Here is a 13,525-nt window from a genome sequence, read left to right on the forward strand (position 1 = left end):
TATCACATTCAGATAAGACGGTGTTTTCTATATTTATTGTTGTCGATTGATTAATTCCTGCTGCCTTTCTAGTCAGTTTAATGCACACTTGCCATGGATAGCTTATAGCTATGTTATCTGATTGCTTTTGAAGCTTTTTGAATATTATGAGGGGTCTGCTTATTTCAGGAGAGAGATGGAGGAGATGACTGTCTGTTAACCTGGTAAGACCCATTTAGTTTGGAATCTAGCCATGCAATTCACCAATACAGCTAATATGAGAAAAGGGAGAACTTCTGTATCTAATCATAGGGCGCCACCTTGTGGCTAATATAAGTATCATTATTTAAAGAAAAAGTGTGTACATGAGACACAACTTATTATTGGAGGCATATTATAATGATTTCTGAAGGATCACGTGACACTGGAGACTGCTGAAAATTCGCTTTGCCATCACAGGAATTAATTAAAAATATATATAAAAAATGTTACTTTGTTTCACACATCTACTGTTTTTACTGTATTTTTGATTTTAAAAAATGTAGCCTTTGGTGAGAGAAAACAAAAACAAAACATGTAGCCTATAAAACATTTAAAATTCGTAACTCAAACTTTGAAACGGTAGCCTAGTGTATATGCACACATTATTCATGAAACAGTTCTCTATAACAAAAACGAATGATAGATTATTATACGGGAGATTATTAATCACAACTACATTTAAATGTAATTCTTTTGTTTGAAGCACTGTCAAGGTAGCCTGGTCTAGAATCAAAATGCTACCTCATCCTTTGATAATAAGGTTAGCACAACCGAGCTTAACGGACATGGTAATTTTATCATAATGCATAAGCTATTATGTAGTGCATGAGTCTCCAGGTCTTTATAAAGACTCTCAGAGTTAATTAGACGCTTCATTAAAACATGAAACTATTTAGTTATCCATTCTCTGCTCTTCCCATCTCAGTTGTCCTGTAAAGGTCAGTGTTCATCTCACACAACTCCCTATGCACCACCTGACACTTCACTGGACTAATTGTATAGCTTATACTGATTATAAAATGCCAACATATTTTGGTAAAAACAATGTTTTACTGAAATGTCATGACTATGAATAATCCTCCTCCTATTTCACCTTTGAATCAGCACCATCGATCTACTACTGTGTTTGTTTAAGCCAATATCAGGTGAGAGCACAATGAACACATTAGTTGTGGTGAGAGCAAGAATAGACCCTGTTAATTTAAATTTTATCAATAATTGCTCATAATAGGTCAGTCATACCGGTCAGTCATACACACACAGGGGGTTATTAACTCTATAAAGCCTACTGTATCTTATTTGAAACTCAAATTTCTCGAAATTAAGGCCTCAAAACTATCAACATGATCAAAGCTTTGCTGAAAAAAATTATAATTGGGTTGTATGCATCATGTTTTGTCCCCCACAATGAAAAGATCTCATTGGTTTACATTAAATCATCTGATGTTTTGTCCACATAAATATCAGCAAAATTGAGAATTTTTTGCTCAGTTTGGGCCTCTGAATAAAAGTTTTTTTCTCTCTCCATATTTTCCTAAATCATACTATATGAGCCATGAAGGACTGATGTATCAAATATGATGATACTTAACCCTTTCACGCATAGTGGTCACTACAGTGGACAGCTATTAAAAAAGCATTTTCTTGAATTTGCACGGGTTTTTATGGCAAAGTTGCACATCAGCCTCTTCATTGGACCCTGGTGCATCATCCTATAAATTGCAACCAAGTGGCAAGCCGTTGTGTTTCGATTTTTTCCCCCTCCACACCAAGATGGCCAAGGGTCAGTCAGACATGCCAAGTTGCTCCAGAATATCCACCGATTCCTTCTATCCTAGGAGACTCTTGTAGGTAAAAAAAATATTGCAGCATCAAGCAATATCTAATGAGTCATATCACAGTAAAATTTTCCAAGTTTTGATTTTAGATTGAGAGAAAACTCTGATTAATCACATGTCCACTGTAGTGGACGTCATGCATCAACTGCTATATTTCAGCTACAATTCATAATTATAATGTGAATATTGTTTTTGAAATTTAAAACTTAAAAACTTAATATGCATTGACTTTTTCTACTGTAAATAAATGTATTTGTATTATTAGAATGTAATTTTCATTGACATCGAAAAAAGTCATGTGATTACATAATGTATGACACTTGTAATGCATTACTTTACTTGTTAGATCAAAAAGTAATCTGATTTCATAATGCATGTTATTGTAATGCGTTTTTTTACTCATAACATCAAAAAGTAATCTGATTACGTAATGCATGTTACTTTTAATGCGTTTCTTTACTCATAACATCAAAAAGTAATCTGATTACATAATGCATGTTGCTTGTAATGCTTTTCCTTCCTCATAACATCAAAAAGTAATCTGATTATGTAATGTGCGTTACTGTAATGCGTTTCTTTACTCATAACATCAAAAAGTAATCTGATTACGTAATGCATGTTACTTGTAATGCGTTTCTTTACTCGTTACATCAAAAAGTAATCTGAATAGGTAATGCACATTACTTGTAGTTAATTATTTGTTAGATCAAAAAGTAATCTGATTAGGTAATGCATGTTACTTGTAACACATTACTTTACTTGTAACATAAAAAAAGTAATCTGAATGGGTTATGCATGTTACTTGTAATGCGTTACCCCCAACACTGATCATTTCAGATGAGATTGAAAAAACGTATCGCTAGGTTTTCTCAGAGGAGGGCTATGATAGAAATGTGCATGTCCATCTTGAACATAATCAGAATTATCAGCTAATAAGGGTAAATCTCCATACTCTGGTACACTGGAAGGAGCATCTGAGTGGTTTCCACAGTTGTACCTTGACAGACTGTAGAAAATTCTGATGGAATCACGTCCTCATGTTCTGATATCAAAGATACGCGAAGTGCAACTTGTATGAAGTTGTATGAAGCCTTTGCAATATTTTGCATTTATATTTTTTGTATATATTTTATAGTTTTCACATGATTTGATATAATTGCATTGATTAGTTTGTTAAATTCACATACTTTATCTGTTTGATTATTGTCTTATATTTAATACAGTATATCTTCAGCTTAAACGAACCGCATGCTGTCCACTCAAGTGGACATCTGAAGATCTCTTTGAAAAATTTGTAAAAAAATAAAATAAAAATCAATTCTTGTTTTTCATGCCCTAAGAGCAATAAAAACACATAGGAAAAAAAAAAAATCCTGACTGAGGTTATCATAATTCATGCATGAAAGGGTTAATAACAACAAAATTATTTTTTTTCATATAAATAAAACAGTTTAACAGGCTATATTGTATATGTATGTATGTATATTTATACACACACACACACACACACACACACACACACACACACACACACACACACACACACACACACACACACAATTCATATTTCTTCACATGTCAGGATTTACAGTATTAAGGAATGCTTGTACTCGCAGCTTTCTAGTGTTGACAATATTGGTGTGTAGAAAAAAATAGAAAAGGAAATATTCACAAAACATGCAGATTTTGACATAATGACCTTTGATACATAATGACTTGGTAAAACCATTTAAATATTAGCAATGTAGATTTAGAGGAGCATTTTAGAGCCGTTTTGGTACAGAAGTTTTATATTGTCAAACAAAAAGAGAAAACTGGAGCATTAAATGTAAGTATTAAGTAACATGCCAAGTAATTAACCAGATTTTTTACATGAAAGCACTATATTTAGTTCAGAGACCTTAAGGAGATTTGTTCTATTGAACAAGTCATCTTTTGCCAGCACAAATAACATGCATGCAGGGAAAGTCATCATTGAGATCATTCAGGGCACACTCACACTGAACTAATCAGAATCAAAATGTAAACAAGTGTGCATCGATTACCATGGATACAAATGAGGAATCTGAGTTTCAACCCAGCGGTTCAAAACGAGGAGGAAAAGCCCTGTGAACAGCATGAATGGCATAATGCAAACCAAACAGGCTTATCTTACTACTGCAGAGGTTTCCAATATGCCTAGTTAGAGTCATTTCGTGGCTGCTTGTTCGCAGCTCTAAAATGATTCCTCTAGAATTGGATTATACAGGTAATAGAGGAATAATACTGTGAGGGAATTATTACGATTATGACAGCTTCATTCAGGAAGGGAAAATATGCAGTTACAGTTGAAAATGGGTTTTCATGATATCCCATGTTTCAAAATAAACAGTTTGAAAGTGTAACTTGAAATGAATGTCGTTGGAGGTAGAAAGTTGCCAGGCTGAAGTTTGAGGAAAAGTTCCCAAAGCCTGTCAAAGTCTATCTCTCTCTTATTGAAGACAGCTCAGGCAAGCTGCTAGTTAGCGCAAACAGAGCTCGCTATTGGATAAACATTAGCCGAACGACCCCTTGATCCCTTTAATCACAAATGGGGATGAAATAATGAAAATTAGGGAAATTTCATCGTGTGCCAGTGATATTAACGTTTGATCAAATAGCGTGTTCACAGTAAGTTCATCTTCCATACCTCTAATGATTAGCTTAATGAAAGTCTCTGTAAACTATCACTTCTGTACTCTTTACATTTAAGAGGCTTAGACATGATAAGCTGACCACATTTCTGAAATGAAAACCATGGCTTTATTACTAGTTCAGCTTAATATGTAATTGAAATTGCGAATTAAATGAATTGATGAATTTGGTAATAACTGAAGCACTATTTTACATTCACATATATATGTTCTGTGTTACTAGCAGCTTACAGCAATCAGACTTAATGAACTTCAGACATGGTGTTAATCATTTTTATTTAAAAAAAAAAAATTAAAAAAAAAAATTAATACATTGACTAAAATATATATTTTTTTAATGTGCATTATAGCATTAGGTTATTTCACTTCATTTCAGTATTAAGTGATTATTGCACTTTATTATTTCACTGAGACAGTAAAAATGGGGACATGTTCAAGGAAAGGAAATTTTCACCTGTATGTGGACAAACAATCAAAAAGGGTTGGAAGCAAAGATATGAGGAAGGCAACTGTGCTCGTTTTTAATTAAGATTTATGGCAGCATGGCAGTTCATTTCTCAAAGTCCAGATATTAAGTTATGAAAATCATTTGAAAGAAACATCATTCAAACACCGAAGAGCAGAAAATATTAATCCACTATAACTCCCTGGGTTGTTCTTCAGTATTTATGGGATATTAATTACAGTTCATTAGGTGAGAGGCTTCTTGAATGCATGATTTACAAACACATTTTAAACACACGCTTTGATCGATGTGGATTCTGCTTTAAAAGCACCGATGGGTCACTAGAAGCACTGCTAGGATTTGATTGCTGGGATATGAGACCATGGGCAGGTCTTCTTTTGGCCTTAAAGCACATAAATCACAATAAAAGAGAGTAACTAGGGAAGGTCTAAATGACAAGTTGGAAAATGATTCGATTTGTTTATGATGCTGCATGAACATTTTATAAAAATACACTTTTGCAGAAGCCTGCATATAAATAGTCTCGCATAGCCAGACCTTCAGACTGACAGCAAAAGGTCTGGACTTCATGGCAGATTTTATTGGCTTATATAAGCTTTCATTGTCACAGTTGTAAACACAATGGCTTGCTTCTTCCATGAGGGGGTTTGGCATCACGGTTACTTTGTTTCCATGCAGACCATTTAAGAACGCGACACACACCCAGACATATCGTAGAGTACAACCAATCAGATGTTCAGAGGTTCAGACCTCAGTCCAAGGCTGAGACTAGGGTTGTGTTCGAAATCGCCCCCTAAACCTCCCTACTAATATAGTCCACTTGAAGGAGTGAATAAAAACGAGTGAGTGAATTCAGACACTGAGTGCGCCAGAAGGGCTGCCGCTTTTGCATAGTTTGTCCTTGCTGTTTAATTATCATTTGAAATTAGCAAACTGGCAGCTCCAGTAGTAATATATTTTTATTTATATTATGTTGAATTCTGTCATGGAAACTAACATATACAGTATAAACCTTATTAAACTATTTAATAATCAATCAAAAAGGAAGTTATACCTGTATAATATTACGCTGTAGCCACATTGGACCAGTGATTTGGAAAATGGATGGATGGATGATTCAGCTGCGGGCGAGACGCAGGAATTCATTCGGCGCGACCCTCACAGTGCATTATGGGTATTATCTAAGCCGTTGACCGTACATCTGTTGTTCACTCGTTATTGCGGTGCATTGTGGGATTGAATGAGTGCACTCGATAATGTCCATAATGGATTTTCGGACACCACTATACAAATGGCTGTCCCTTCAAATAGTGCCCTATTTTAGAGTATAGGGGGCCATTTCAGGCACAGCATAGTTGCACAAGTAACTTAACTAATGCACCATGGTAGTGTTTGTAGATGTTATTTAGCATGTGTAACATTGGGCTGTCTACAGATGGGACAGGTGCAGACAGTCCATAGCACTCCTCTGATGCCACAGCAGGTCGTCCAAGCAGCCTTCGCTTGATGGATGGCTTTTATTTTGCTGTCAGCCTTGAACTATTTTGGTGTTTATCTTATTAGCTTCCCCCAATACACTGTCATTTGTCTTAGACGGTCAAGGCAGAGGAGATTTTACCACAACCATCTGTAATTACCCAATTTCCAAAACGGCCTAAATATCTTTATTAAAACTATTATTATTTTTATTAAGACTAATTACATTTTTACTTTTTTATTTAATGGCCAGCTCCTTTGTGTTACTAAGGATCATTTAATTCTTTTAATTTTATATTTTTAATTTTAATATTAAAAAAAATTCTGATATTTACATTTCTTCACACATCACACGTCTCAAACTCTTCACTTACACAGCTGTCTCAAATACACCAGTACAAGTACATCTTAATTTTATTTTACTCTGTTTTATGGAACAAAAAGATGACTTAATAAAGATTCTAGTCTTGTTTTGTTTCTTATTTGCATGTTTTTAATTGGTTTTAAACCAACTAATCCACAAAGACAACAAAGATCGCATTAATTTAGTGGGAAATAAATGACATATCTGGGGATTGGTCTTAAGTACACACATATAATTTATAATAGTCTTTTACGACTGTTGTCAGACTGTACAAACATAATCCCCATTATAAGCCATGTCACACAGTAGGATCTCAGTTATCATTCATGTCACACTGTACGGCAGTCAATGCGCGTTTAAAACGGACACGCAAGAAAACTCGTCTGGAGTATTACATCAATCCGTAACATGTTCGGTGACTATGAGCTGCTTTTACATGCGGGATTGAAATGGTAGCTAGCAAACAAAAACAATAGCTTTAATTTTGATCATGCCAAAAAAAAAAAAATGAAGACGATGTGTGTGGAGCAAGTGGTGGTTTGATGTTGTCTCACTAATTGCGTCATCGGGTTCAGCGCACCTAATGGTTTTTGATTTGATGGTTGTTGAAGGTGAAGCTATCTGCAGGACTGTGCATCAAATCTTCAGACAGTGCCACAATTTCATCTGAGGTAAAATTTGATCACAATGGTCAGTAATTGGCTGTCATTTGTGGCCAGAGTCGTACAGCGTGAACCTGGCTTTAATCTCCAATCATTCAAATTTGTCAGAAGGATCATTAAGTAGCGAGCAGTTGTAATTTTCATAGGCAGTCGAGGCGCCTGAGGTCTGAGCGTGTGTGAGATAGAGAGAGTAAAGCAGTGTCTCAGTAGACGGCTTCCTCTTTGACAGATGAAACAAATCCCTGCATCCTCTTCTAGGGCAATGCACACAGCCTTCAGTTGATGCCATCAGACTTTCCTGACCTTTGACACATACTCAGTCCATTTTACCTCCATTGTCCTTTGAACACCCATAAGAGTGCATTTTCTCTTATCTTTTTTTCTGGAGAAAGCGAAAGCTTGCTGACGGTCTCCAAGGCCCTGTAACGCATCAGTGCACTGTAATGATCTCTGCCTGAGGTAAATGGCTGCCAAACAGCTCTTCCTTACAGCTGAAACTCAAGTGATGCCTTCAGGCATAGTTTCACCCACATCCCAGGAGTACCGCCATTTTAATTATATTTTCTTTAGCAGTGAACTCCTTTCTTTCTTTCTTTCTTTTTTATTTATAAAGTACATTCAAAAATTGATGTACATAAAAATGTACAAATGGATAAAATACAACTACATAACATATTTTAGACTGACAGCATCTGTTCAAGAAAATAGGATCTAAGCATAGATTTAAAAACAAAAAGAGATGGTGCTGTTCGGATGGCTACAGGGAGCTTGTTCCAGAGTTTTGGACCAGCAATAGAAAAAGCTCGATCGCCTCTGGACCTAGGGATGGACAACATTCCTAAATGTCCCGATCTGAGTGGGCGCGAAGAGTTGTGTGAATGCACCAACTCAGCAAAATAGACTGGTGCAAGATTATAAGGATTTAAAAACCAGGGTTAATATTTTGAATTCTAGTCTAAATTTTACCGGCAACCATTTCAAGGAGATCAAAATAGGAGTGATGTGCTGAAACTTACATGAGCTAGTCAGAAGCCTGGCCGCTGCATTTTGGACCATTTGTAATCGCTCCATACATGACCTATTAATCCCATAATTAAAGTGAATTGCAATAGTCTAAGCAGGAAGTGATGAATGCATAAATTACTTTTTCAAAAATGTTAGAGATAAAACCGATTTGACTTTAGCTAGACGATGAAGATGGACAAAACACGACTTAACTACCACATTGATCTGCTTATCAAACTTGAGACCAGAATCAAATCAAAAGCCTACATTTTTTTGCACACGGGGTGACCCATTGGGGAACTCCAGGGGAAGGAAGAGCTTAAACAGTTTTTCTTGCTGATTTGATTTTGCTGTACAGCGTGTGGGACTACTAGTCCCTCGAATAAAATCAATTTAGGCTCAGTTGAAAAGAAAACTTTTGGCAACAGATGGGTTTGATGCCAGAAGCCGCTAAGGAATTGCAGGCTCAATGTGAAGTGTCTGAGAGCGTGACATAACAAATGCAAAGTATTATTCATCGGACACCTCCCTTGATAACGTGAACATCTGTGCCCGATACTGATTCATCATCTGATTCATCATGATTGGATGATCTCCTAGTGGAAATAAACTGCAGGTAAATATGAGTCTGGATGTATTATGTCATGTCAAAGAGCAGAAAGTTCCGCAGTGGAATTACACATCTTATTATGACAAAAAATATAATTTTTACATATTACATATTAACATTTTTAATAGCATTTTATGTGTCCCAAATACACACAACTATATAATCAATGTTGTTGTTAACCAAAACTTCTGCAAAATTATTTTCATTAGATGATATAAAGCTGAAATAAAATAAAATATAAATATTAGATATATTAGATAACTTAAACTTAAAAAAAAAAATGTGAAAGGCCTTTGAAATAAAATAAGTTTAAGTTGTACTAAAATTACTTAAACTAAAACTGAAAAATAAACTGAAATAAACAAATAAACTAAAGCTAAATTGAAAAAAAAAAAAACTAATAAAAATGAGAAATGCACAGAACTTTCACACTTTCATTGTGTTTGGTTTTCATTTTCAAGGACTTTTAGTTTACATCCTGTTTCCTTTGTCCTTAGTTTCCCGCCATATTTAGTTTCCATGTGCATTAATTGGTTCACCTATTTGTATTCAACATGTGTGTATTTATACCCTTCAGTTCCCTTTGTTCATTTGTCTGGTGCTGACTAAGTTTAAATACTCACTGTTACGTAGCTATATCATGCTGGGTTATCTGCTTTTGTTTCTTTTGATAGAAGTAGAACCTTATACTTTCATATTCTCCTCATCTTCCTAACTCATTACAAGAACAAAATGCCAAAAAAATTCAAACGAAAACAAATTATAATATAAAAACTCATTTAAAACATTAAAAAAATAATAGTATATAAATAATACTAAAATAACATTTTCATAATTTGACAAAATTTGCATAATTGAAATGATGCACAATTATATATGTTTTATAACTACATTATTATCTACCTACCAACCTATCTATCTGTTTTATATAGCTTTAAACAAGTTTTTTCCCATAATTTTCAAACAATGCTTTAGCAAGAAAGGATTTAAAGTCTGTCATGACAACTTTGCTGAAAAATTAAAGTTATATGAATTTCAGTTCATTTCAAATGCACTTCCTTACATTCAAATTGCACTTCTGTATTCTGTTTTCTACCTCAGTTCAAATTCATTAATTAAAAAGGCATTCTAAATTCAGTTTGGACGAAAAACCCAGGGTTAGTTACAACAACGCTGCGGTGACAAAGAATGCTGTAATAGGCAACAACAATTAGTTAATCAGAGCCGCTGTAATCGCAATATTGATTATTTTTTTCGATCACTTGTGCAGTCCTACATCTGGCTATTTATCAGGTGAAGTTGCTAGCGTTGCGGGACCTGACAGGTCTTCCCTGGAGCCACAGACTGCTGCGCTGGTGAGCCTCCGACTAGCACTCAAAAAGCACCGCTGAGATTTACCTTTAAAATATATATAAGAAAGAGAGAGTGGAGCTGCTCAAAATGGATGAGTGTGATCCTCCCCTATCTCCATTTTCATGACCATTCCTACAGCAAGGGCAGCGGCTGATTGTGATGAATGAATAAAGAAGTGATGACAAAAAACGAGTCTTAGCAGATGCTGTGATCTATCAATGCAATCTATGGGACAGTGGATTGCATCTAGGGTATTAAATTTGAGCAAATCGTCTGCTTTCCCGAATGCTAAAAAAACCTTTTTATCAAAAACTTTTTATTATTTGTACTTTCTCCTGTAAAGAGGACATGACAGTCATTGCAGGGGTGAACAATGTTACGTTTTCTAGTAGCTTAATAAAATCTCAACCCACTTTGTCTGACAGGCTCTGTACTAAAACAAAGATGACAGCTCAATTCGTTTTTGAAACGAAACCTCTGCAAACACATCTGTGGATTTACAGATACAATGTGGATTAATAACAACATAATCCCTTATTTATTCTGGAAACTGGGCATCCAGGCGGACGGGCTCACAGCTGCCTCGGTCAAAGCGTGCGTTCTCCCTTCGGGCGCCGTCTGCCATGTCTGACTGCATATGTGGCAGACACTCTCAGGGTTGATGTGTCACTGATGAAATATAAATAAAGTAGAAGCCCAGAATAAACAGATTTGACCCAGCTGCCAATTAGCACTGGACACAAGAGGAGGAGCCTGAGATTGCAAGAAAAACTCTAAGTATCTAAGTAATTAGTCTCATTTGAAAATGAACATTTCGTCATTATTTACTCAACCTCATGTTGTTCTATTTCGCCTGTGGAATTTAAAGAATGTGAAACTGTCCAACAGCGCCAGGGTCTTTCAAGGATTTTATCACTCCGATTGTTTGGGTTTGCTGTCCAGACAGGTTGTCAAGTCTTTGCATTAGTAGTTGGGTCTTTTTAGTGGCTCTTTCTGCAAGTTGCATCATTACGCGTCACATTGGCGTCAATTTCGGATTTCTTCAAAACCGACAATTTTGTTGAGTAAATCATTGAATCGTTCACAGATTCTTTTGAATGAATGGTCTTTAAGAATGAATAATTAAATCATTTACAAAACCGATTTATATGCTGAATCATTGAGGAACAAAACCCAGCGGTTTGCTGCTTCTTTGTTTGGAACTATTTTAGTCGGCAGAGCAAAAACAGACAAAGTTACCTGGCAAAATTGTGTCTTATAGGGGGCATTTCTGAAAAGACCAGACATTCGGAAAGATAAAGTGTGATAACATACCAATAGAGCTTATCAAGCCTTCTGACGCAGCCATAGAAGCCATCACAACACTATGTCAGCAGATATGTAAAACGGCCTAAAGACTGGACAAGATATGGGTTTATTCCCATACCCAAGAAAGAGACACCACCGACTGTAGCAATTATCAAACAGTCGCGCTCATACCTCATGCTAGTAAAAATATCGTTCAGTGGCAACTACAACCATACGTCAAGAGACAACTGCCAGAAGAGCAAGTCGGTTTCAGAAAAGGTAGAGGAACTCGAGACATCATAGCAGATGTAAGATGGATATTAGAAAAGACCAATAAATACCAGAAAAGCCTCTACCTATGCTTTATTGATTACAGCAAGGCTTTTGTGTGTGGATCCACCAGAAACTCTGGGTGAATCTAAAGAACATGGGCGTTCCGAAACCATCTGATCATCTCATGAAAAATCTTTATATCGAACAGGAAGCAACAGTTTGAAGAGAATATGGAGAAACGTTGTGGTTCAAAGTTGAACGTGGCGTCAGAAAAAGATACATCCTATCACCATATTTCTTCAATTTGTACACTGAAGCAATCTTCTGAGATTCTGGTTTAGCCGAATGTGATGAAGGAAAGTTTGATGAAGGAATGTAAACATTTTGAGATATGCTGATGACACCACCTTGCTGGCAAAGAAGAAATAAAAACCCTACTAAGGAAGGTCAAAAGGGAAAGGCAGAAAAAAGGACTCGTGCTTAATGTGAAGAAAACCAAAATGCTGACGATGGACAAATTCAATCATGATACATTTGAACTACATGGTGATGAAATATAAGTGGTCAAATACTTTAATCTACTGGGATCACTGGTCAATTTGGATGCAACAACAACGCAAGAAATTCAAAGAAGAATCGCTATGGGAAAGTCTACAATGAAGTCAGTAGACAAGATGTTCAAGTCTAAGACATCTCCCTAAAAACTAAAATATGTCACAAACAGACAGATTTCTTCGGTGGTTATTTATGAATGTGAGAGCTGGACAGTAAAGAAAGGAGACAGAAGACGAATTGATGCATTTGAATTGTGGTGCTGGAGAACAATCCTGTCAAACAAATTCATGTTGGACAAAATCAAGCCAGCTATAATCACGGATGATCAAATTAAGCCTTGTCACACGATTAGGAGGGAACAATTACTGAAGAAGGACATCATGATTGGAAAGACAGATGGATCAAGATGAAGGGGAAGACCTGCAATTTGATGGCCTGACACAATCTTAACAACAGCAGGGAAGACACTGGAAAAACTTGTTCAAATTGCACAAGATCGATCTCTCTATAGATCGTGTGGTAGATTTTTCCCTAAACCTAACTCTGGGGCGTCTCCAAATTGACACCCAACTGATCTTAATATATGTGGCGTCTCCAAATTGACACCAATACCTTTATCTTGGGGCGTCTACAAATCGACACCCAATTCCTTAAACTGGGGCGTCTACAAATCGACACCCAGTTCCTTAAACTGGGGCGTCTACTAATCGACACCCAATACCTTTATACTCTAGCTCTTGCGTCTTCAGTCGACAACTGGCCGAGTCTCTTACTCTAACCTGCTTCCCTAAACTAGCTTCCTTTCCTAAACTAGCTTCCTGCTTAGGAATAAATCGACAAACAGACTTCTGCAAATGTCCTTTAAATGCTTTAATCACGGCCAGGAGATCTTCCCGAGCAGTTCTCAGGGAATCTCTCCCAAGAAGCAAGGCCGGAGGATCTC

The sequence above is a fragment of the Squalius cephalus genome (genome assembly GCF_949319135.1).
Source record: "Squalius cephalus genome assembly, chromosome: 25".
Classification (NCBI taxonomy): Eukaryota; Metazoa; Chordata; class Actinopteri; order Cypriniformes; family Leuciscidae; genus Squalius; species Squalius cephalus.